Here is a 27,976-nt window from a genome sequence, read left to right on the forward strand (position 1 = left end):
CAAGGCCCCTCTTCTCAATTCTTTTTAAAGCACACTGGCTATACTGTGTCCAGCACTAGAAGAGACAAAATGGAAGAGGTATAACTGGAGAAAGACCATTTTTTCTACTTCGGTTTCCTTCAATTGCCATAATGAACTTGCCTGGCATGGAAGAACTTCAGAAAGGAAGGGAGGCAGCCTCTGGAAAGTATAACCTGAGTATAACCCTGAATCTCAACTCCACGGGACCCTCAAAGGACCATAATGAAATGGCAAAGGAGGAACTCTGAGCCTCAGGAAAGGTATTAATCCATCCTCAGAATTCAATCACTCACAAATGCCTACCAGCAAAACTATTTAAGGTCTAACGAAATTAGAAAACTAACAAAATTAGAAGTGCAAGTACCTGAGGCAGCATATAAGCAAGTGTAAAACCACTGAAACACAGATTGCACTGACTAGCATGGACCCCACAAGGCCAGCGCTGATTCTCAATGATTTTCAAATTGTAGCTTGCTACCTATTAGTGGACTGTTTGTTTTATTGGGTTAAAACCCACTGTTTTTAAAAATGGAAACAGAATAAAATAGAAAATATGAGGGCAGAAAATAGAATGTAGTAGTATTTCTTGAATGAGGTATTATTTACTGATGTCTGTATGCACTGCGACATAATTTAAAATGTATTACTGTAGGTCATGATTTAAAAAATGTAAAAATACCCATCTACACCAAGGAGGACCATATTTCATATAGTGTCACAACTAAATAAGAAATGTTCACCAACTAAGAGGGCACATTTATACTAGAGAAGGCATGGCAGAGTAGCTCAAAGCATGGGTCTGGAGCCAAACTGATCGCCTAGTGACGAAGGTTAAATTACTTAACTTCTCTAAGCCTCAGTTATTCCAGTCATAGGAATAGTAATACTACCACCTCATGCTATAACAATCAAATAAGACATATCTGGAGTTCCTGGCACAGAGCCTGGCAGAAGCAAGTGCTTGATAAAATACCACGCATTACTATCACTGCTTAAATGCAAGCCTGATAGGTTTCTTCTACGTTATTTCAGTGGTAAAATACTACGGAACAGGGGTTAAGGTAACTCATGTGAGCAAGACTGTGACTGCTACCTAGGTAAAAACTGAGGAACTCATCTAATTCTGGAAAAACCTATTTGGAATAAAGAGCTTGCTGTTGCAAAAGGGCAAGACGGGAGAGTCATGAACTCACAGAAATGCCACGAAGTTAAGACGCAGTGAAGAAAGAGAGCACGGGTCAATAAAGGCACAAATGAAATTCTCCCACCAGGACACCTGAATCTTGCTCTTCTTTTAAACTGCCACCAGTAGTCCTGACCCTGGCCCACAAAAGTCCAAAGGACCTTAAGCTGGCCCTGTTTCCCAGTCTCCTTCAAACAGTGAGGAACCACATGCAGTGTTCTTAAGAACCAATTATTAATTAGAAGCCCTGGAAAGCCGGACGGTGCTCGTTATTATTAAACCCAATATCAAAAAGGGATGTGGATAATTACTATATTTGCTTCTCCAACTGGTCTTGACGAAACATGCTGAAGTTATTCTCGACACAAGTGTCGCCACTGGTAAAGAGCTCGATTTGCTGGCATCTCATCAATGGTACACTCGAAACTGCGATTGCTTGCTGTTAAACTAACAGTTTATATTAGGCTAAACACAGTTTGGTAGCCATTGTCAAGAAAATTGGAGTTGCTCAGGCATGGCAGCAGTTGCTGATGTTACTTGTTTGGAAGCCTTGTGATTTAGTGAATCACTAGCAATTGTTAAGCAAGTAATTAAACTATAAAGCCAAGACCTGTGATTTTCAGTCTTTTCAAAGCAATAATCATCAAAATTCCAAGTACCATTTAACTGATTCCCTTCTAAACATGCTGGCAACGTTTATGTTGTCATTCATCCAGTCGTACAGTTTATAAAAACTAGATTATGGCCTTTATAGAAATTATATGCTGCTCGACTCTTTGCTAAACATGAGAGGTTTAAAGGAAAAATTATTTAATGAGAACTGGACATAAGAAGTTTTGGATTTGCTCACACATATGGCTATCTTAGGCTTAATCATAATTCAAAAGTCCTATTTTTAGGATTGAAATACTAAAATACCCAGACTATTGTTCTTATAGCCTTTTCCAAACATAAGAATGCATTATATAAATTTCACAATTTCTCTAAGTGCCTTTAAAATTACAAGCAATTTAGCCTATGATTCATGTACCATACTGACTGTATGCAATTTTTTTTTACTCCATATCTCAATTATATCTTAATATTATGGGGGCTGAAATGCATTAAATAAATCCTATTTCACAGACTCCTGGTAAAGTAATAATACTTACATGCATTTTAGAAGAAATTGGCCTGCATTATAAATGTATTCATAATGTCATTACCTGCCTTTCCACGCTAACTGAAATATTAGGCAGCAGTGCCTACCTATTTCAAGCCACTGATGAAAGCTTTTAGCAAACCTTATGCTTATTCTGTGGCTGGCAATCAGCTCCGTTAGTTAATATAATCCAATGTTTACAAACAGCAATTTATCCAATATATAAAGCAGCTCTTGTAATTAGTGAAACATTGTTACTGATTAAGATTGAATCTGGTGGCTAGTATTTCTGCACTGTGCTACATAAAGAGACTGGCTGATGTTTAATCAGTCAAAGGACATCGCCTTTTCGAAGGACCTTATTACTAAAGTGTTTTACTTACAAAGCATACTGCCATTAAGAAAATTAATTCATTAAAAATCTATATTACTTAAAAATAATACACCAGTGGTGCTATAAAATGGTAAGGAAAAAAAATCCTAGCAAATACCTTCAATAATTTAAGAAAATGTATAGTATTTTAGAGACCTGCCAACACAGCTCTTCTCTATCCAACTGTTAAATATTAAATAATTGCGGCTTTGGTCTACATCCCTGCCTAACAACTTACATGGCACTTCTATATACATTATCTCTGATGATGTTCCCAATCATTCTGTGAAGTAAGTATCATCGCTATTAATCATCTACATTTAACAGATGGAAATACTGAGGCTCATAGACATTACATGACTTGCCCAAGGACATAAAGCTAATAACGACAGGGATTCACACTCTTTCCTCCATGCTACATTGCAGACTTGGTGCATCTATTTCCAGAGCCTGAGTAAACAACCTGAGTAAACCATCAAGAAGAGACAGAAATGCAGACTATAGACGGTACACAATTGGAAATGGGCTGTTTCAAAAGGTCATTTGGAATTTGGTTTGTGGAGATCAATGCATTAAGTCCCAGCCTAGACAAGTCCTTATTTAGTCTATATTTTTGAACTACGTTAACATAAACATTTTGTGATCCTAGGTAACCTAACCACTCTTTATACCATCGTCTCAAAGGAAACATGCATGTCAAATGGAAACAGGAATGCCAGAAAGCTGTCCCCACAGGCCACAGTCAGAGCAGCAGGGCTCCTCCACCGTTTTCTCACACATGCATTTCCCATGAGTCCCCCAACCTCCACCATCAGTAAAGGACTAGGAAAGGAGAATGCTCTCCAGGAGAAAGTTTAGATCTCTGAGCCAGGGGTAGAAGAAGGCAGGATGGTCCCAAAGAGGAGCTGGAGCTGTGAGGACCACACAGCCACTGTTCCCACAAGGCATGGGGTGCAGTGAACATGAGTGTGTGAGAGTCGGGGGTTGTGGGGAGCTGCAGGAAGGCGGGTAGCAGCAGGCTATCCCTGGACAGATCCATTCTGGATCTCTCATAAAAGCAACCAAGTATTTGCTACAATGGTGAAGGGAATACAGTAATCAAATATACCAGCCCTTAATGAGATGAGTACTCACAGGAAGACGGCTTTACATGGTTTCAAATACTGAGAACTGTCAGTCACTCACTTAAACACTGAAGAGTTCTTTGAACAAATAGGAAGGTTTGCAGAGGAGGAATGAAGAGGGTATACTCAAGCATCAAAGCCAAGAATCGAGGGGGAAAAAACCCTTGAAATCTCGTAATAAATTAAAAAAAAAAAAGCCTGAAAGATGTATAGGAAAAAATGAGTGTGTGGTATTCCCATTTATATTAATTGTCATCATAATTTCTGCCGTGGTTCAAATTGATTAATTCAAATTTCTTTTCCCCAGAGCCCATCCACCAATAAATAGTCCCTATGGACATGTTCTCTTTTGAGGAAAACTATTAAACACACGGCTCCATAAATGTATCACATGGGAAATTACCTCCTCTAAGGAGCTAGGTATCTAAAAGGTGTGAGTGATAGGAGGCAAAAACATACTACACTTGTCACTCCCACTAGCATTATTAGTGCTAATGAGAAAGTACGTGAACAAGAACACACACCTCTTAATTTGAATGTGTTACAAATAGAGACTAGATTAGTCACAGCTACTGGGATTAAACGTTAGCGCGGAACGCTGAAAACCTGCGCGAGGAGATGCTTACAGTGGTTTTGCAGCACAATGTCAGCTATTTAATTATGGTTTTCAAAGCATTTAACACCTATTGGCACACGGAAGCTGGATGTGTGTGTGCCTGTGTGTTATTCAGACAGTTCAGGATTTCAGGTATAACTCAATTACCTGGTGTCCCTGGGAAATAAAGTGCTCCGTGTAAGTGCATTTTCTATATAACAGAGGCCTATATCTTCATGCATCCTAAATCCCTGATTAAATCTGTGGCCATCTGTAAAGGAAATCTTTCCTCAGTCTTTCATCGCCCTGTCTCTTTACAGGCAATGGGAGAGAAAGTAGTGAAGTGCTTCTGAGTTTTTTTTGTTTTGTTTTATGGATGAATCAAGGCCATCATTAGGAATATTCATCACCGAAGTACTTTAATACAGTTCCTACTTCTTACATTTTGTCTCTTCCTTCAATGTCAGGCTTTTAGCAGTCATTTCTCCCAGGATCACTGTGATGGCTTCTAATTTACAGACTCCATTATTCACTCCAGTCTTGGAGTTTGCTGCATCTTCCACGGACTGGTGGGGGAAATAACTGAATGTGTTAAGAAATATATTCAAGCCTCTCTGTCTGGCGGCAGCCATCAGCTCACAGGGAAGCCAAGATAGGCACTTGGAAGTACACCCAGGAGCTGTAGAGGAAGAAGCAGTCTGATGTAATGTCTTTTCTTCCCGGGGTACACTGTGGGCAGTACTGACAGCTGTCTGCACTACACAGCCCAGCCCTGCCCAACCTGGCCCGATAAAGCACACAGACTGGGATACAAAGCCAAGCAAGGTTATGTCCTACGTCAGATTCACATGCGACATGGTGGCCGCAAACGCCCAGTTCCTAAGGGTGTGACCTATGGCAAACCTGTCCATCCTGGGGTTAACCAGCTGAAGTCGCCCTAAGCCTTCAGTCTGTTGCAGAGGAGTGAGCTGGATGCCACTGTGGGGCTATGAGGGTCCTGAATTCTTACTGGATTGGCAAAGATTCCACGTACAAATTCTTTGAGGTCATCCTCATTGATCCGATCCATAAAGCTACCGAAGAAATCCTGAAACCCAGTGGATCACCAAACCAGTCCACCAGCACAGGGAGATATGAGAGCTGACACATGCAGGCCACAAGAGCCATGGCCTTGGAAAGGTTCCCAAGTTCCACCACGTTACTGGTGGTTCTCTCCATGCAGAAAGGAGACAATGCAATACTCTCCAGCTTCACTGTTACTGCTAATAAAAGTAATGTTTGTAAAATTCTTACCTAATAAACAATTTAGGTTAAAAAAAAAGAAAGAAAGAAATACATTGAATAAGTATCAATAAGGCTAAGACCGGGGGCATAAGGAGAAGAGGACATGGTTTTATTATTCTTATTAACACTCAGAAATGGAAAGAGAAAGGTATTGTTGCATTTACCCTGTCTGTTTCCATTTTTAGAAGACGATAGCAGACTCCACACCCAAGATCCAAGTTCCAACACAACCAAAGAAGCCAATTTCTCAACAGCCAACATCCTCTCAGAATAATTTAGAGCTGATGCTTCCCAATCACACATTTTTAGGCACACCTATTTTCATCCATTCTTATGTGATTCCTCCTGCTAAAGGCATTATGATCTGTGTGTTCAAATGAACAACAAAGATCGGTAGAGCAGCAATTCGTTGAATTCTGTCTTCGAATCTGTGACTATATCCAACATAAGAAGTAGCTGACATCACTACTTAACAACAATAGCCCTTAGATTCATAGTCATCCTTAAAGACCATCATTAAAAGAAGGCACCAATTTCTTACAACTTCACGGCAGGGGTCTAGCCGCAGTTACTGCCTAGGCAGCCACATCTATGCTCCACTCCCGAGGCCATCTTCAGCTATGCTCCACTAAGACTCTCCCCGCTGCTCAGCGTAACCACACTTCAGCTCTCAACAAACAATGCTTTTCCTTGTCCTCTTCAAAACATCCCCTCTGAGACCGTCAGCCACTCACCGGAACAGTGACTCCCAGACTACAGTTCTTTCTGCAGGCTCTGCTCCCCTACACAGATTTGTAACTCGATTCCATCTCTCCAACCACAGCCTCCTTATTTCCTTTTATCCTCCTAACAAACTGAAACCCTCAACTTCCACCTTCACCAGCCAATCGCCCACTTCCTGGGGCTGCTGGGTTCTCTACATTGCTGGAGACCAAAAAAATTAGCAACTCAATCCTGTTCTTAATGCCATCATCTCCCCTGCTTTTCCAGCAAACTGCTGGGATAGATGGGTGGTCAGACAGGGCAGGAATGTAGCCAGGGAGGAAGGAGATGTTTATGAAGAGCACAGGACAAGGTGGGAGAGCACTGGCACTTGGCTTCCCATGGACAACAGTGGAATCTGTATGTAGACCTCCCAATCCTTGTTAACGTTGCCAAACACAACTACAGGAGTAGTCACCTACAAGAATGTAATAGGAGTACAGTGATGACAGTTTACAAAAGCACTTTCACACATCTCAGCTCTCTAAATTTCCAGAACAAAACTCTGAAGAACCTATGGTCATCTGAAAGATGAGGAAACAGATTCAGAAAGTCTGGATCGCGGCACAAATCATATATGTAATGAGCAAGGGAAACTAGGAAGAAAATCACCCTGAGTCATGACTTCCATAAGTGTCTTCTCAGGGTTCCCATAACAATTCTAAGCCTGTATTTGTTGACAGGGACCATCCAGGAAGCACAAACTTCTTTCTAATGAGGTCAAGAGACGCCTGGAGAGGGGAATGCTCAAAGTGCCACAAGGCAGGAAAAGAGAACACTATTACATTCATTAAAAAAATCCTTAGAGGGGCACATGGGTGGCTCAGATGGTTGAGGGTCTGCCTTTGGCTCAGGTCATGATCTCCAGGTCCTGGGATCGAGCCCCCCTCCCTCTGCCTCTCTCCCTGCTTGGGCCATCTTTGTCTCTCTCTCTCAAATAAACAAATAAAATCTTTGAAAAAAAAGTAAAAAATAAAAAAGTCTTTACAGTGACTAGTTTATCATCCTTGATATAGATGAGAACAAGGTTTGAAATGAATTATTTATGATGTATAACAGTTTAATGGAGTATAAAATAGAGTCTCTTTTTTACAGTTAGTAAAAGTTGTGGGGTTCTTAATGTTGCCATATCCAGACTGAGCCTTGTATCCTACTCATCCAGACTTTTGACAGAAGCATCAATTTTCTAAATTGTTCTCTAACAACTACAAGTTAAGAAAGAAAATCACTCTCAGTGCTAATAATTGCAATTCTCTGAAGATACTAAAGAACCCACTGTAATTTCACATCATTGAATCCTGTGGCTTTATACATCAGAAGAATTTTCAGACAGTTTCTCCTGTGTGTTTTTAATATTAAAAGAAGATATCTATATGAAGTACACTGAAGAGCTAAAAATGATATGATGGGATCTAGACTGGTATTACAGACTTGAAAGTGCTCTATGACAACATCCATAAACATGGAGAGAAAAATATATCACACAAATGTCCTCTGAAAAAGCAAACAAGTATTTCTCTTTGTTCATAATGAAAATGGGAAGAGTTAGCTAAATGAAGTTCACCTTAAATAACAAACTGATGTTATTTATTAAAAGCACAATTCACATTACATGTGCTGTCTACCACCAGGCATCTGATTGGCTGTAAGGGTCACAAAACATACAGCCATGCAAGGGTAATAAATGGTTTAGTGGCAAATAGAGAGAAGAGACTCTGGCAAACAATGAGAAGAAAAGAGAAAGAAGAAAAGAGAAAGAAAAGCATGAACAGATCCTTTAAAGAATAAATTACCAGGTATTTAAAGTAACATTAGGAGCACAAAAATTTCTATTTACATATACATTGCAAATACTGCATAAAGGTATTTCAATGCACAAATAACCAAGGGTCTTGAATATTATGAAAATAGTTAATGAAAAGAGACTAATGTTCATCCTGAAGAATAGATGAATCATATCAGTAAAGAAATTTTTAAAATTAATGGTCATGACTAGGGAATGGCCTTGATAAACTTTTTTTAAGGTGTAAATCTACAGTAATATAAATAATGTGGTATTGGTTCAAGAATTGGCAAATATAGCAAATGAACACAATTCAAGACCAGACATAGCCTTAACTCTACATTAGAAATTGGTATAAAATAACCAAGATATCTCTAAGGAGAATGGATACATTATTTATTTTAAAAATTGATACTGGCAAAACTGTCCAGAAAAACCTCATGCGATACCATATTTCAAAATAAATACAAGAGTGAATTAAAATTTCATTGTAAAAAATTGAAAGCATAAAACAAAACTAAATTTTACATGCAGACACACCGTTCTAAGCATATGCTTCCTATAAAAAGAAAAGACGGACAAATTTAACTATATAAAAATTGAAAAAAAATTTCAAGGCAATACTGGAAAATGAAAAAAGGTTATGAATGGGCAATTCAAATTAGCAGTGTGTGCGTGTACAAAAACTTTCCAAAATACCCTTTCACTCAACAAATTTGCTTCTAGAAATTTACCAAAAAACAGAAAACACATCACAGACATCTGCAAAGATTTAGCCCAAGGGTATATTCTTCTCCCTAGCTTTGTTGATAAAATTTTTAAAAATGGAAACAACACAGACATCCAAAAATAAGGAACTGGTCAAATATCCAAACTATATATCCATGAAAAGATAACCATAGAAAAGTAATAATGCAGAAAAAATATGCAATATATTTCTGCATTAAAGATTTTTTTTTAAAGCTTTTCCTTTTCTTTCTTTTTAAGATTTTATTGATCTATTTGAGACAGAGCACAAGAGTGGGGAGAGGCAGAGGGAGAAGGAGAAGCTGACTCCCCGCTGAGCAGGGAGCCTGACGTGAGACTCGATCCCAGGACCCTGAGATCACAACCTGAGCTGAAGGCAGACACTTAACTGGCTGAGCCACCCAGGTGCCCCTAAAGAAGATTTTAAAACAGTAATACAGTATCAGCCCAAACCTGTACCTTCCTCCCCACCTACACACTCCTCAAAAGTGTGTATATACCTGTGCATATGTATGTCTCTATATACAACAGTAAAACACAGGAATCATACATAAAATATTAACAGTAGTCAACAGGAGTAGTGGGATTAGGGATGTTTTGTTTTTTCAATACCACCAGTACAAATTTTTCTATAATAAACATTTGGTTTTCTTTTATTTTAATATAATCATCTGTATGTTACATAACTGTCTTCCAAAATAGAAGCTTACCCTAAACTCTCTTTGTTGCTCTCACTCCTTACCAGTACACAAAGAACTTCTTCATTGGCTTTATGGGCAGTTACTGTAACTGAATTCTCTTAGCTTATAAAATTTGTCAGTTGATTTTCCTGGTTTTCCAGGTACACAGGCTGCAAATAGGGGAAATTTTACTTTCTCCTTTCCTCTAATTTTTTCTCTTATCTAACAGTACTGGTTGGTACCTCCAAGACACCCTATGATGCTCTTGACGTTAATGGGAATGCTTCTTTTAAATCACCATTTAGAATCATGATGGCTTCTTGAATTTTTGTGTTTTTTTAATCAACCTTTAAAAAGGCTCATGCTAAGATGGTGTTGCCTAAAACTGAAAGGGTTAATTAAATATACACAAAAATGTAAAAATAACCTTAAATAATACTTCTCAAATAAGGCATGGTATTCCAGAACTCTATTTTTTGTGGCAAAGGAATATAACACAATAGATAAAATTTCTTTGATATTGTGGGTATCTTGGGATGCCTCGTGGTAGCTCAGTCAGTTCAGTGCCTGACTCTTGGTTTTGGCTCAGGTCATGATCTCAGGGTCCTGGGATTGAGCTCCCAGCCCTATCGGGCTCCACACTCAGTGGGGAGTCTGCTTGAGGATTCATTCTCTCTCTCTTTCTCTCTCTCTCTCATTCTCCCCCTCTGCCCCTCCCCCCGTTTGCATTCAAACGCAAGCACAAGCTCTCTGTAAATAAATCTTTAAAAAAATGTATTTTGTGTATATTTATACACACACATACACATCTGGCTCTACACACACACACACACACACACACACACACACCCCAATGGGGCTGTCAAGCATAGAAATGAAGTCCTATATTTTACTAAAAGTTAAAATAGTGCATGCGACTGCATGACCTCAAACTTCTCTTTAAAAGTGATATAAATGAAGCAAGAAAAGGGGAAAACCAAAAGAAAACATGCAAGAGCAAGCTGAAAAGATAATGTTAACATGAAGAGTAAGCAATCGTTTGAGTAATACCCATTAAAACAAATTCAACTTGCATTAATAAAATTTGCTTTAAAAGAACTTCTAAAAAGAAAATTAAACTAGGTAGATAAATACTGAAGATCCACTAAAATGTAGACCACTGACAGTGGGCACACAGAAAGTGTTCATAAGATTTTCTGAATTAAATTAATTGAAACCACAGTCTACGTTACAAAACACTAGTTAGCAACTGTACTAATAAACACTGGAGATTCTATGATGCATAATCTCCAGAGGGCAGACTTACAAAAGTCACATAAACATTTTTATGGAAAATGATAAACGGAACCATCTGTATGCACCCATTGTCCAAACAGCCATATGAATTATAAAATGGATAAAAGTAGATATTACATCCAACATTAAAAAGTTAAGCTGATGCTTACTATATTTGGTCTTGATAAAGATATGTTCAGTTAACCATAGGAGAATAATTTAACTAAAAACTTCAGTTGGCCTTTTTTGGGAAAGAAAACAATAAGAAATTCAAGAGTATCTCAATACTTTGCAGTGTATCCAATTTGGTCAAAATAAGTACCAAACAGGGCCTGAACAGGGTAGGCACTCAATAAATATTTTTTGAACAAAAATCAATCCATTTCAGACCCTTATGATTGGAACATCAATTAGAACTCTTCTTGTGACCTTGCTCAATTTGGCTGAGAAGCTAAGCTGAGCTGAAATTGGACTTCCATGTCATTTGAGGAGTCATTCAATTGGGAATGGCAAATGCTAAATTTATTGTTACAAGTCATTCAAAGTTAACTCCAGGAATTTCTATCTAAAAATGAATGATCCCATTTTCCAATTTTTTTATAATAATTTTTTATTATATTATGTTAGTCACCATACAGTACATCCCTAGTTTTTGATGTAATAGGCCATTTTCCAATTTTATAAATATTCAGGCAGAGTAAAAATTCGTATGTATCAAGCTAAGGTCTAGGGGCGCCTGGGTGGCACAGCGGTTAGGCGTCTGCCTTCAGCTCAGGGCGTGATCCCGGCGTTAAGGGATCGGGCCCCACATCAGGCTCCTCTGCTGTGAGCCTGCTTCTTCCTCTCCCACTCCCCCTGCTTGTGTTCCCTCTCTCATGGGCTGTCTCTATCTCTGTCAAATAAATAAATAAAATCTTTAAAAAAAAAAAAAAAAAAAAGCTAAGGTCTAAAGTGATAGGATTCTATTTTAAGCACAAACTTGCATCTCTATTACTGAGCTTATAGCCTGACACATACGATATTTTATCAAATGAATGGATGAAGGAATTAATGAACAAATTAATAATATAATCTGTTCAGATAATGTCTTTAATGAGAAGAAATGTCTAAATTGTATAGTTTTTGCTTTTTAATGTTCAAATCCACAATAACCTTTATACCATCTTAAAACATTTGCCAAGCCACTAAGTTTTATCAGGTTTCTCTTCTACAAAAAAATGTACATGAATCAACATTCTTTTTACTAAACAAGCATAACTTTTACTCGTTCTCAAGACTTGAGCTAATGAGTATTTATTTACAAGACAGACCACTCTGACAAAATACTAGAAAATCTAATGAAGATTGTTGCTTTTTATGTAAAACTAATGTTTTAAAGCAAGTTGACAAAAAATAACTTTCTTATATGTATGGCTCTAATCACCACAATTAGTGCTTAAATTTATTATGTAGTATCATAGTTGAAGGCATAATTTTATTAATCAAAAATTAAGTGAAACAAACCATGTAGCACAAATCACCAGACACAAAAGGTACTTTATCTCAATATCTAAGCACACCTATTTGGCTTTGTACTAATTTATTTTCCTTCCTGCCTGCTTTCCAAAGCAAATTCAATAACATCTTCACTTTATTTTACAATTTTACACAAGAAATTGAGGGAAAGAAAAAAATGAACAAATTAAAAAAAAAAAACCGAACCTCTGATGGCGAAGAGTTTCTAAAATTACAACCTTAAAAAATTGAGATACCACTTAAACTCAAAAGAAATATGAAAATGAGAACCACAGATTTTTCCTAAGTTTAAATAAAAACCATTAAGTTTTATGTTTAGTAAGATACAGAAAGACTCAAATGTTTAGTGTAATTGCTGAACTTCTCTATTTATTTATTTATTTGTTTGAGAGCGCACATACACTCACACATGTGAGGGGTGGTGGCACGGGGTGGGGGGCACTCAAGGTAGAGCCTGATGCAGGGCTCAATCTCATGAACCTGAGATCATGATCTGAGACAAAATTAAGAGTCAGACGCTTAACTGACTGAGCCACCCAGGTCCCATCTCAATTTATTTTTGAAAGTTCTACTTTCCAAGCAAAGTAAATTGATAGTGCACCAAGTGTATCATTTATCTGATGGTGTTATAATAATATCAATGCATTTGATAATATGGAACTACCTGATGATTATGTTTAAGATAAGCACAAAACGCTGGCTGCCAATTTCTAAGTATTAAACTCTAAAAGAAAAAATCTATCAGGTACCCAATTTATATAATTAAACATTGAATAAAGTTTGATTTCCTCCTGTGTGTGTCAGCTTAATTACTATATTTCAAATACGATATACAGATTATCAGTAAGAACTCCAAAAGGACTATTATCATAAAATAAAAAATGACAATGATCCCACAGGCAGCCACAAACACAGCCATTAGGAAAAAGACACAGGGACAAATACAAAAATAAGTGAATAAATAAATATATGACTTTTGTGATGTTATTATCAAATAATGAACCTAGTTTTTTTAAAACAAATATAAACATCAGACTGAGAGTTTCTATTTTGGAACTTCCTTCTTAGCCTTCCAAAAACTCAAGAAAACTGGTCTTGTTACTTTATAGTCACTCCCTGTCGCTAATTGAAAATGTTACTACAGATCCATCAACCAACAGCCTTGATTCTAAATGGCTTCAGCCTGCTCCCAAAATATCAAATCTATTCTCAGCTGATGAAGATTTATCACCTTGGAGGATAGTCAAAGGGATGTGATTTTAAAGGCAATTCTTGGAAGAAAGAGGAAAAAAAGGAAGGAGGGAAAGAAGAGGGGGGGAAAAAAGGGAGGGGCGAGAAAGAGAAGGGGAAGGAAGAGACGGTGAACAAGGACAGCTCCAACAGAATCAATACGACACCTTCAGGGAGGCTCCTGTAGAAGGAAGAACACTTACTGTGTGGTTTTAGTTTATGTTTAAACAATTCGTACCAGTCATACTCCTGCAGCCATGAACTGGTGACACTGGAGACTACACTGTGCCTACATGATCAACAATGATACCAAATTCAAGAAGAAAAATGTTCTGTGGGAAATCAGCCACTAATGTTCAAATAACATATGTCTACTCAACATAATATATAAATGGCGTTTTTAGTTTAAGATTTTCTTCCTCCACTGCACAACTGACAACTTTCTCACGAATAAAACTTTAAAATGGCAAAACAAATTTTGAAGACATTCTCTGTAATTAAAAACGGCTGCTTAGATGCTGAGAGAGAATTTTTCAAGGATAATCTTGCTTTTCACTTTTCTGTTCAAAGATTCAAATGCAAGAGAAATGTGTTGAAATCAAGTAATTAGAATTCCATTTGGTCCATCACCCCTTTTCAAAGATTCTAGATTTTACTGACAACTTTTTATCACCATAATATCTAGGAAAATAATAGTATTTGGTGTTTTCAAATGAATATAGGTAATCAAAAAGTCAATATGATTTATAATCGCAAAGGAGTTGTCAAAAAATGTTAAATAACTAAGTACTTTTTAAATTGGCTTCGCATCAGAGAGCTCAAATATCAGTTTTGAAGACCACGTACTTTTGGCAGATTGATAACTCCTCATAATACGTATCTCACCCTCACCCATGATAAGGCCTCTGATGTTCAGCAGGGCTCATGATTAAGGAGGATGGGGGGGTGGGAGACAAGGGCATTTTTGCTTCCTTTGATGTTAGGTGAGGACCAGTAAGTAAGTTCTGACCAGGAAAATTGAAGGAAAGTCATATGTGTACCTTTCAGGATTCATCCCAGTATATCCTAGAGAAGGGATATATCCCTACTTCCCCATTCCCCTGACACTGTCCGTTGTGTGGAACAAAAACGTGAAAATAAGCTTTCTTAGACCCTATGGATGAAGACTAACCATAAACAAATATTAATATAAAGTTTAAAACTACAAGCTCCATCTTTTAATAAGCCTGTATTTATTTGCCTTAGTATAACAGTAATTGTTACAGAATGCAAAAATACATGTGATATCCGCTAGACATGGATAATACCTTTTCCCAATGCAGTCAAATGATTTTAAATTCTAAGTAGTCTCAAAAAAAAATCTAGAACAATGAATAAATGACCTCAAAGAGTATCTATATTTCAAATAAATTTTTAAAGATGTCTTAAAACCTTTGAAAATCAAATTATTTGATTCCAAAGCACCAAGAAAATGACACCGAAACAACACAGTCTCTCTAAAAAGGTGCAAAATTTTAATATCAGTGAGGCTACAAAAATCACCCCGGAGGAGCAGAGAAGAATCACAACATTCAGTAAAAGGAGTTAAAAGACAGAGACAAGTTAGAAGCCCTGGCCCTTCCACTGTCAGCTGTATACGCTCGGCCATCTACGCATTCCTCCTGGAGAATCTCAATTTTTGCCTTGAGAAATGGGGCAATATGTGCACAGTCTACTTCACAGTGCTGTTGTAAACATTAAGTATGAAAAAAATACATATNCACAACATTCAGTAAAAGGAGTTAAAAGACAGAGACAAGTTAGAAGCCCTGGCCCTTCCACTGTCAGCTGTACACGCTCGGCCATCTACGCATTCCTCCTGGAGAATCTCAATTTTTGCCTTGAGAAATGGGGCAATATGTGCAGTCTACTTCACAGTGCTGTTGTAAACATTAAGTATGAAAAAAATACATATAAATATATCCAAAAAGAGAAGATCCTTTGCAAATATAAGGAACTATTACTCAAACAGCTATGTATACATGCTAAAGTACACACTGGCTTTCATTTATAAAAAAGTAAAGGGAGTCATTTGTTTTTTTAAAAATATGTCATTGTAAATGCATTTATATTTAAAAATCTAATAAAGATCTCCTCTCACCTGCACTTGACATTTCAGGAAAAAGATGGCTTAATTTGCTTCTCTGAAGATTTCCCCCTCACAACTAAATAAATAACAAGGCTAATATTTACCAGTATTATGTGAAAATGACACACAACCGACAAAACATTTCTCATCTCTTAAGATGAGAAAAACGTTGATTCCATGATTGATCATAAAATGGAGTATGAAAGACAACCGAGGGACAGTCCAAACACAGAGCAGAAGGCCTATGGTGGGATTCAGGGTGCTAAGAAACCCTACAATTTTTTAAATTAAGATTTTTATTTAAAAATTTGTTTTCTTAATTAACTATTTTAGAATGCCTGACAAAATAATCCCAGATAGTACATTAAATGCCGTCAATTGTGTTACACTGTGTAATATGTTGCTATGTGGTTTCTCAATTTTATCAAAATTACATCTGAGGAATGAAAACCATTTGTCTACATTTAAAATTCCTCATCTCTACAACTCAATATTTTTCCTTGATGCATTCTAAATGCCCTAGTAGAAACTATTTTGAAAAGAAACCATTAAAGGTATGCTAATGACTCTGAATTGTGACAGATGCTGTGGAAACAGGCCTGTTGGCTGAGGCACAGCACCATTAACTATCTATCATAAAGTACTCTGGACTTGCTCATTTATTACTGCTGCGTTGCTCAAGGGGGGAGAAAAACAGCAAGAGTTTCTCTTTCTGAGGCAAAAATCATAAGCCACTCACTTATTCTAATGTCATGATCCCCACTGTTTGTCTGCATGATAATTAGGAAAATCAGAAGTAGTGAAATATTGCTTTAACAACGTGATTGGAATTAAACTATTAAAAAGGCCAAGGAGAAAGTTCCATGTGCTTACTGACTGGTGAGTCTCCAACACGAGACACCCACTTGCAGGCAAAACATGTCCTATTTCCCAGGAATGAATCAAGGAGTGGAATTCCAAGCCTCACAAAGGCACGGGGGAAAGAAGAGAAGAATTCAGAAAGAGGAATGGAAACACATTATTACTCTGAGAATCTTCTGTCTACACCCTGTTAAGAATATTTGTTGATCACCCATATTCAGAAGAAACACTGATCCAGCCACTGTGGGAATCAAGAAGCAGACCGCTGGGTTTTTATGAAGGGACTGGATGCACACTAGCTCAGTGGATCCTACCAAGGAGGCTCTAAAGAAAATACCACTCTGCTTTCGGAAGAGAGGAAAGTGAAGCTCAGCTGCAAGTGAGCGGACAGACTCAAGAGCTCAAGATCATTTAGCTGAACCCAGAAGTCAGGTCTTCTTGTCTCTAAGGCCAGTGCTCTCTTCTTAAAGACCAAGTAAGAAAGAAGTGAGGGAGGGACAAGTGGTAGGAAGGGCAGGGATAGTTTCTTTAAATCTCTACAAAAATATGAGGAATATGCTGCATAACATGTTTAATATAGATGTTATAGTCACATTGCATGGAAGAAGCCTAAAAATANCTCCATCTTTTAATAAGCCTGTATTTATTTGCCTTAGTATAACAGTAATTGTTACAGAATGCACAAATACATGTGATATCCGCTAGACATGGATAATACCTTTTCCCAATGCAGTCAAATGATTTTAAATTCTAAGTAGTCTCAAAAAAAAATCTAGAACAATGAATAAATGACCTCAAAGAGTATCTATATTTCAAATAAATTTTTAAAGATGTCTTAAAACCTTTGAAAATCAAATTATTTGATTCCAAAGCACCAAGAAAATGACACCGAAACAACACAGTCTCTCTAAAAAGGTGCAAAATTTTAATATCAGTGAGGCTACAAAAATCACCCCGGAGGAGCAGAGAAGAATCACAACATTCAGTAAAAGGAGTTAAAAGACAGAGACAAGTTAGAAGCCCTGGCCCTTCCACTGTCAGCTGTACACGCTCGGCCATCTACGCATTCCTCCTGGAGAATCTCAATTTTTGCCTTGAGAAATGGGGCAATATGTGCAGTCTACTTCACAGTGCTGTTGTAAACATTAAGTATGAAAAAAATACATACAAATATATCCAAAAAGAGAAGATCCTTTGCAAATATAAGGAACTATTACTCAAACAGCTATGTATACATGCTAAAGTACACACTGGCTTTCATTGATAAAAAAGTAAAGGGAGTCATTTGTTTTTTTAAAAATATGTCATTGTAAATGCATTTATATTTAAAAATCTAATAAAGATCTCCTCTCACCTGCACTTGACATTTCAGGAAAAAGATGGCTTAATTTGCTTCTCTGAAGATTTCCCCCTCACAACTAAATAAATAACAAGGCTAATATTTACCAGTATTATGTGAAAATGACACACAACCGACAAAACATTTCTCATCTCTTAAGATGAGAAAAACGTTGATTCCATGATTGATCATAAAATGGAGTATGAAAGACAACCGAGGGACAGTCCAAACACAGAGCAGAAGGCCTATGGTGGGATTCAGGGTGCTAAGAAACCCTACAATTTTTTAAATTAAGATTTTTATTTAAAAATTTGTTTTCTTAATTAACTATTTTAGAATGCCTGAAAAAATAATCCCAGATAGTACATTAAATGCCGTCAATTGTGTTACACTGTGTAATATGTTGCTATGTGGTTTCTCAATTTTATCAAAATTACATCTGAGGAATGAAAACCATTTGTCTACATTTAAAATTCCTCATCTCTACAACTCAATATTTTTCCTTGATGCATTCTAAATGCCCTAGTAGAAACTATTTTGAAAAGAAACCATTAAAGGTATGCTAATGACTCTGAATTGTGACAGATGCTGTGGAAACAGGCCTGTTGGCTGAGGCACAGCACCATTAACTATCTATCATAAAGTACTCTGGACTTGCTCATTTATTACTGCTGCGTTGCTCAAGGGGGGAGAAAAACAGCAAGAGTTTCTCTTTCTGAGGCAAAAATCATAAGCCACTCACTTATTCTAATGTCATGATCCCCACTGTTTGTCTGCATGATAATTAGGAAAATCAGAAGTAGTGAAATATTGCTTTAACAACGTGATTGGAATTAAACTATTAAAAAGGCCAAGGAGAAAGTTCCATGGGCTTACTGACTGGTGAGTCTCCAACACGAGACACCCACTTGCAGGCAAAACATGTCCTATTTCCCAGGAATGAATCAAGGAGTGGAATTCCAAGCCTCACAGGAAGGCACGGGGGAAAGAAGAGAAGAATTCAGAAAGAGGAATGGAAACACATTATTACTCTGAGAATCTTCTGTCTACACCCTGTTAAGAATATTTGTTGATCACCCATATTCAGAAGAAACACTGATCCAGCCACTGTGGGAATCAAGAAGCAGACCGCTGGGTTTTTATGAAGGGACTGGATGCACACTAGCTCAGTGGATCCTACCAAGGAGGCTCTAAAGAAAATACCACTCTGCTTTCGGAAGAGAGGAAAGTGAAGCTCAGCTGCAAGTGAGCGGACAGACTCAAGAGCTCAAGATCATTTAGCTGAACCCAGAAGTCAGGTCTTCTTGTCTCTAAGGCCAGTGCTCTCTTCTTAAAGACCAAGTAAGAAAGAAGTGAGGGAGGGACAAGTGGTAGGAAGGGCAGGGATAGTTTCTTTAAATCTCTACAAAAATATGAGGAATATGCTGCATAACATGTTTAATATAGATGTTATAGTCACATTGCGTGGAAGAAGCCTAAAAATATATCTGGGTGTGCAGGCCTCAGCACACCAACGCACAGCCTTGCCCGGCTTACACAAGAGCCGTTCTGACCATGGGACCACCGGGCACCAACAAGAGGAGGAGGAGGCCTTGTTTCTCTCACCTCCAACAGTTGTTCACAATGAGGGCTGGCCATTTAAAATCCTGTGTTTTAAAAATGCACTTGCCCAGGTCCCACCCTGCAAATCCCAGTCCACTGGGGCATTTATGGTTTTTTTTACTAGCTTGACAGGGGACTCCGGTGATCAGCCAGGCTTGGAAAACTTCATCCTAGAATCACAGCACTTCCTTTTGTACCTCCACACATACCTGATAGAGGAAAAAGAGGTCAGCACAAAATTCACAGCTTTAATAGTCAGCTACAGATTTTACGAGAGTAAAGTAAAGGGCAGGGGGCGTAGCAAAGAATTAAATGATAAACAATCCTGTCCAGGAAGGTACTATCAAGCCTAAGGGATTTTTAACTACAGAAAGGAAAGCACTCAAGACAACCCTAAATGGATGGATGAGAAGTTCACTTTCAGAGAAAATACAATAAGCCCATGCCATATAGTGTTTGCNTACGCTCGGCCATCTACGCATTCCTCCTGGAGAATCTCAATTTTTGCCTTGAGAAATGGGGCAATATGTGCACAGTCTACTTCACAGTGCTGTTGTAAACATTAAGTATGAAAAAAATACATATAAATATATCCAAAAAGAGAAGATCCTTTGCAAATATAAGGAACTATTACTCAAACAGCTATGTATACATGCTNCACGCTCGGCCATCTACGCATTCCTCCTGGAGAATCTCAATTTTTGCCTTGAGAAATGGGGCAATATGTGCAGTCTACTTCACAGTGCTGTTGTAAACATTAAGTATGAAAAAAATACATACAAATATATCCAAAAAGAGAAGATCCTTTGCAAATATAAGGAACTATTACTCAAACAGCTATGTATACATGCTAAAGTACACACTGGCTTTCATTGATAAAAAAGTAAAGGGAGTCATTTGTTTTTTTAAAAATATGTCATTGTAAATGCATTTATATTTAAAAATCTAATAAAGATCTCCTCTCACCTGCACTTGACATTTCAGGAAAAAGATGGCTTAATTTGCTTCTCTGAAGATTTCCCCCTCACAACTAAATAAATAACAAGGCTAATATTTACCAGTATTATGTGAAAATGACACACAACCGACAAAACATTTCTCATCTCTTAAGATGAGAAAAACGTTGATTCCATGATTGATCATAAAATGGAGTATGAAAGACAACCGAGGGACAGTCCAAACACAGAGCAGAAGGCCTATGGTGGGATTCAGGGTGCTAAGAAACCCTACAATTTTTTAAATTAAGATTTTTATTTAAAAATTTGTTTTCTTAATTAACTATTTTAGAATGCCTGAAAAAATAATCCCAGATAGTACATTAAATGCCGTCAATTGTGTTACACTGTGTAATATGTTGCTATGTGGTTTCTCAATTTTATCAAAATTACATCTGAGGAATGAAAACCATTTGTCTACATTTAAAATTCCTCATCTCTACAACTCAATATTTTTCCTTGATGCATTCTAAATGCCCTAGTAGAAACTATTTTGAAAAGAAACCATTAAAGGTATGCTAATGACTCTGAATTGTGACAGATGCTGTGGAAACAGGCCTGTTGGCTGAGGCACAGCACCATTAACTATCTATCATAAAGTACTCTGGACTTGCTCATTTATTACTGCTGCGTTGCTCAAGGGGGGAGAAAAACAGCAAGAGTTTCTCTTTCTGAGGCAAAAATCATAAGCCACTCACTTATTCTAATGTCATGATCCCCACTGTTTGTCTGCATGATAATTAGGAAAATCAGAAGTAGTGAAATATTGCTTTAACAACGTGATTGGAATTAAACTATTAAAAAGGCCAAGGAGAAAGTTCCATGGGCTTACTGACTGGTGAGTCTCCAACACGAGACACCCACTTGCAGGCAAAACATGTCCTATTTCNCTGAGCATGGGTGTTTGACAAAAGGTGTTATAATACCCTAGCTCAAAACTTTGTACTCACAATTTGCCACTGAAGTCCAAATTACACTGCAGTAAAACCAAATGCTCATTACCCGCAAAAAGATCCGAAGTGTCCACCTTTTCATGGGAGTTGGCCCCCAGGCATTCAAGAATGGTGATAACAAGGGACTTGGCAGTAAAACNTAAAGTACACACTGGCTTTCATTGATAAAAAAGTAAAGGGAGTCATTTGTTTTTTTAAAAATATGTCATTGTAAATGCATTTATATTTAAAAATCTAATAAAGATCTCCTCTCACCTGCACTTGACATTTCAGGAAAAAGATGGCTTAATTTGCTTCTCTGAAGATTTCCCCCTCACAACTAAATAAATAACAAGGCTAATATTTACCAGTATTATGTGAAAATGACACACAACCGACAAAACATTTCTCATCTCTTAAGATGAGAAAAACGTTGATTCCATGATTGATCATAAAATGGAGTATGAAAGACAACCGAGGGACAGTCCAAACACAGAGCAGAAGGCCTATGGTGGGATTCAGGGTGCTAAGAAACCCTACAATTTTTTAAATTAAGATTTTTATTTAAAAATTTGTTTTCTTAATTAACTATTTTAGAATGCCTGAAAAAATAATCCCAGATAGTACATTAAATGCCGTCAATTGTGTTACACTGTGTAATATGTTGCTATGTGGTTTCTCAATTTTATCAAAATTACATCTGAGGAATGAAAACCATTTGTCTACATTTAAAATTCCTCATCTCTACAACTCAATATTTTTCCTTGATGCATTCTAAATGCCCTAGTAGAAACTATTTTGAAAAGAAACCATTAAAGGTATGCTAATGACTCTGAATTGTGACAGATGCTGTGGAAACAGGCCTGTTGGCTGAGGCACAGCACCATTAACTATCTATCATAAAGTACTCTGGACTTGCTCATTTATTACTGCTGCGTTGCTCAAGGGGGGAGAAAAACAGCAAGAGTTTCTCTTTCTGAGGCAAAAATCATAAGCCACTCACTTATTCTAATGTCATGATCCCCACTGTTTGTCTGCATGATAATTAGGAAAATCAGAAGTAGTGAAATATTGCTTTAACAACGTGATTGGAATTAAACTATTAAAAAGGCCAAGGAGAAAGTTCCATGTGCTTACTGACTGGTGAGTCTCCAACACGAGACACCCACTTGCAGGCAAAACATGTCCTATTTCCCAGGAATGAATCAAGGAGTGGAATTCCAAGCCTCACAGGAAGGCACGGGGGAAAGAAGAGAAGAATTCAGAAAGAGGAATGGAAACACATTATTACTCTGAGAATCTTCTGTCTACACCCTGTTAAGAATATTTGTTGATCACCCATATTCAGAAGAAACACTGATCCAGCCACTGTGGGAATCAAGAAGCAGACCGCTGGGTTTTTATGAAGGGACTGGATGCACACTAGCTCAGTGGATCCTACCAAGGAGGCTCTAAAGAAAATACCACTCTGCTTTCGGAAGAGAGGAAAGTGAAGCTCAGCTGCAAGTGAGCGGACAGACTCAAGAGCTCAAGATCATTTAGCTGAACCCAGAAGTCAGGTCTTCTTGTCTCTAAGGCCAGTGCTCTCTTCTTAAAGACCAAGTAAGAAAGAAGTGAGGGAGGGACAAGTGGTAGGAAGGGCAGGGATAGTTTCTTTAAATCTCTACAAAAATATGAGGAATATGCTGCATAACATGTTTAATATAGATGTTATAGTCACATTGCATGGAAGAAGCCTAAAAATATATCTGGGTGTGCAGGCCTCAGCACACCAACGCACAGCCTTGCCCGGCTTACACAAGAGCCGTTCTGACCATGGGACCACCGGGCACCAACAAGAGGAGGAGGAGGCCTTGTTTCTCTCACCTCCAACAGTTGTTCACAATGAGGGCTGGCCATTTAAAATCCTGTGTTTTAAAAATGCACTTGCCCAGGTCCCACCCTGCAAATCCCAGTCCACTGGGGCATTTATGGTTTTTTTTACTAGCTTGACAGGGGACTCTGGTGATCAGCCAGGCTTGGAAAACTTCATCCTAGAATCACAGCACTTCCTTTTGTACCTCCACACATACCTGATAGAGGAAAAAGAGGTCAGCACAAAATTCACAGCTTTAATAGTCAGCTACAGATTTTACGAGAGTAAAGTAAAGGGCAGGGGGCGTAGCAAAGAATTAAATGATAAACAATCCTGTCCAGGAAGGTACTATCAAGCCTAAGGGATTTTTAACTACAGAAAGGAAAGCACTCAAGACAACCCTAAATGGATGGATGAGAAGTTCACTTTCAGAGAAAATACAATAAGCCCATGCCATATAGTGTTTGCTGAGCATGGGTGTTTGACAAAAGGTGTTATAATACCCTAGCTCAAAACTTTGTACTCACAATTTGCCACTGAAGTCCAAATTACACTGCAGTAAAACCAAATGCTCATTACCCGCAAAAAGATCCGAAGTGTCCACCTTTTCATGGGAGTTGGCCCCCAGGCATTCAAGAATGGTGATAACAAGGGACTTGGCAGTAAAACACTGCACCTTTAGAGACCTTTGAAGTGGTCTCAAGAGGGCTTATCTTACAGCCGTCTATAAAGTGGAAGTCAATGTGTCCATTATTTACTTATTCTAGAACCATGTGGTAATAAATTCAATATTATATTCAACACCTGAGCTCATTATACCAATAGCTACCTACTCTGGACAGTGAAAAGGACTGTTTAAATGGCAAGTGCTTCACTTCTACATAAAAGCCCATAAATTAATGTCATCTGGACTCTTCATCAAGGAAATCTATCAGTGACACCTAGTCTATAAAAGAACCTTATAGAATCTTCTATCCTACATAACTTTTAGCAAACTTATGAAGTGATTATAACCTTCTCAGTGCTTTGAGTTTAATTACATTGCCAAGAGGTGTTCAAGTTTAATCAAGACCCTAAAGATATCAATCATAGCATGTAGGAACAGGGCCCTGTCAACTACTAGCCTTAGGGGTAGTGTCCCCTCTCACCTCCAGCTAATTTCCTATGTCCTCTTAGATGAATGTAACCAGGAGCATCACCCATGCTCATAATTCCACCTAACAGAATAGACCTGTCATTTGGTTGGCCACAGCAGCCCAGAATAGGCCTGAATTGCCGTTATACCAAGATTTGGACTACTGAACAACTCAAAGGAGCCCCTTCACAGCTGAGTCTCCCTGGCCCAACTGCCTATTCAGATTTTCTGATAGCAATCCTGGAGGTTCCAACAAGCCTGCTCAACTACTGACAGCTATTGCGGGGACAGGAAAAATTCCATTCAGTCTATATTACGGCTACTCTAAGCATCCTGAGAGCAAGGACCAGGCTCAATCTTCTGCTCCCCCAGCTCCTGACATGGCACCTAGACAGAGGAGGTACACAAAACCTATCAGTTGTGCTGCTATTCAACTGAATGATTTGGGGCATACAACATCATGTCACCTCTGTCATACTACACAGCTCTGGCTACAACCCTAGCGTTTTTGGCTAGCCCGTAGTTTAGGAGAACATACAGGAGACTGCCAGGGTCTAGAGAACCTGTGTCTCTGCAGAGACAGGGTCAGGAGTTATTGGGAGGCAATCATCCAGAGACAAATTATTGTGAAATGGTTGAGAGGTGAAAGCAAATGACAATGCCAACATGGTGCCACTTTAGCTCTCACCTGTGCCACATGATGCATCTCAACATAACAGGGACTCTACCATGCTCGGAGACAGGAGGAGTCCACACCTGCAGGCCCAGCAGCATACAGGGTACACCTCCCAACAGTCCTAGATAGTTTATTCTAGATACTTTAAGCGTGATGCAGTTTTTAAAAATGTTTTCAAAAACATTGTCATCTNCAACATGGTGCCACTTTAGCTCTCACCTGTGCCACATGATGCATCTCAACATAACAGGGACTCTACCATGCTCGGAGACAGGAGGAGTCCACACCTGCAGGCCCAGCAGCATACAGGGTACACCTCCCAACAGTCCTAGATAGTTTATTCTAGATACTTTAAGCGTGATGCAGTTTTTAAAAATGTTTTCNCTGCTTGTGTTCCCTCTCTCGCTGGCTATCTCTATCTCTGTTGAATAAATAAATAAAATCTTTAAAAAAAAACAAAAAACAAAAAACATTGTCATCTGACCCAATTATCAAAGTTGTTCAAACTCAAACATAAAAGTAAAAATGCCCTGAATAATTACAAAGCACTCTAGGTATAAGGTAGTGCGCGTGCACACACACACACACACACACACACACACACCACAAATGATCAAGAGACTGAATTAGAGCATGAAATACTGAGTGAACTATTTTTTATTCCTTTAGGGTTGACTCCTCTCTCTCCCTAATCTGCACCTATATCTGGCATGGTATTAGCATGATATGTACCAATATCCCCTACTAAAATGTAAAGTGCACTAGGAAAGGGATTTCTCTTTTTGCATGCTTTGGTATCTTCCCAGCATATGAACTAAAGTGCCCACCTAGCACATAGTAGGCTCTCGATAAATAATTCTTGAATGAAGAGAAATGCAAATAAAATACACACACCCACCCAACAGATCTACATACGAGGAAAAGAAAAAGTTCTCTCTTGCTCAACCAATGAGCATTGGCTATGACAGGCAAGTTATGTTTTAAATTACAAGAGCTTTATTTTAATTCCATGTGAGTACAATAATATGTCATTCTGATCATGCAATGAAGACTATCAATGATCACTATTCAATGACCATATTTCTGCCTCTTTGTTTCAAGGTAGGAACAGAGAGAAGCCAGTGACATTTACTCACTACCAAAGCTGTCGTAACAGCGGCCTTGCAGATAACTGACAAATGATATAGGCCTGTCCCCCATTATTAAAGAGGGATTCAGGCATATGGTACCAGTTTCATAGTCTAGGAAGTTATAATATTAATCTTTGCCCAGCTACTTATGTCTCTTAAATGAGGAGGTAAACGCAGAAAAGGTTGCTGAGAAAAATGCCACATATAAAGGAAAGACAGAGGACGTCATACAAAAATAAACATACAACCCCATAGCTCTACTGAAGAATGATCTATCCCAAATGCCCTCTGTGTGTCTGGCTTGTGCAGAAGGGGAGCTGTCCCCACCTCAGTGGAGCTTCTCATCCCAAGCCAGCCCAAATTTGTAGAAAGATCCCTGGCCTTCTTCCTTCTTGTTCTCTGGCCCACAAACACCACTGAAAGAAGATGAAAATCAGCCCAGAAAGGGAAAATACAGATATAGGTGCTGATCTCACTGCCACTTTATCCTTAAGAGCCCTAGGTCTCCTTCTTCGAAAATAGGAGGAGGTTAGGTAGGGTGATTTCTACAGTCTCTTAAGTTGTAAACAAGAAGTACAGTGCTCATAAAGGATAATTTTGCCTCTATCTGTATCAACGCTGACTGGCCACTATGACAGGGCAAAGGAGGGAGCTAGAGCCCCATACAGCAGGTTCTGGGCAAAACTGTGCAGGGGGCTGCAGCTCGGAATTGAGAAGGCTCTCATATCACAGGGCATGCCTTACAGAGCACACCTCTCTCAACTCCCTTTCTCCAGTGCAGTGCTGAAGAGGAGAGGCCCGCCTGGCACATGGCACAAGGGTTATTACTAGGAACAGCATCAGGCTACCCGTCAAAAGGCCCCAGGCGATGAATTAATTACTTGGGTGAACTTAGTATTGCGCATGTAGAAGCCCAGTTTGTTGACAGCCTCAGAAGTTTACAGAGACTTACGAATCAACTAAAAGGCAAAATTACTGCTTTAAAATAAGAATTACATTTGCCAAAAAAACAGGCATGTAGGACATGCGGCCAAGACACACTCTTTCTGCAGGCCATCTATATAGAAACTAGGAAGTTATTCCATAAGCTTTATGGCCCAGAAGCGTGCTGGCACAAGGCTACCACAGCTCGCTGTAAGCACCTCCACAAAAGGCAGGCATCCACCAGCACCAGACAACTAAATGCAGACCCAGGCCTGGGTGGGAAGGACACAGCGTTACTTCTCTTTTTGAGTCTTCTATTTATGTAACTCTTTTAAAAGCAATAATTAATGGCTAAAGGGATCTATTTTTTATTACATATATAATAATACTTATTCAATTCAGAGAATCAGATAAACATAGAAGTGTTTTATATATATATATATTTTTAGGAGGGAGAGCAGGGGAGGGGCAGAGGGAGAGAAAGAAAATCTTAAGCAGGCTCCACGCCCAGTGCAGAGCCGGACATGGGGCTCCATCTCACAACCCTGAGATCACAACCTCAGCTGAAATCATGAGTCAGACACTTAACCGACTGAGCCACCCAGGCGTCCCTAAAAAACAGAAAAAGTTAAAAAAATATATCTGTAATCCTATAGCGAGCTGTCTGTGCAGATACACAGATTATA

At 38.4% G+C, this 27,976-nt stretch overlaps 1 pseudogene; it reads left to right on the forward strand.

Annotated features, from left to right (window-relative positions):
* Window positions 1-1,548: 1,548 nt before the first annotated feature.
* LOC100468441 lies at window positions 1,549-5,703 on the forward strand (annotated as a pseudogene).
* Window positions 5,704-27,976: the final 22,273 nt, after the last annotated feature.

The sequence above is a fragment of the Ailuropoda melanoleuca genome, chromosome 3 (assembly GCF_002007445.2).
Source record: "Ailuropoda melanoleuca isolate Jingjing chromosome 3, ASM200744v2, whole genome shotgun sequence".
NCBI classification, from domain to species: Eukaryota; Metazoa; Chordata; class Mammalia; order Carnivora; family Ursidae; genus Ailuropoda; species Ailuropoda melanoleuca.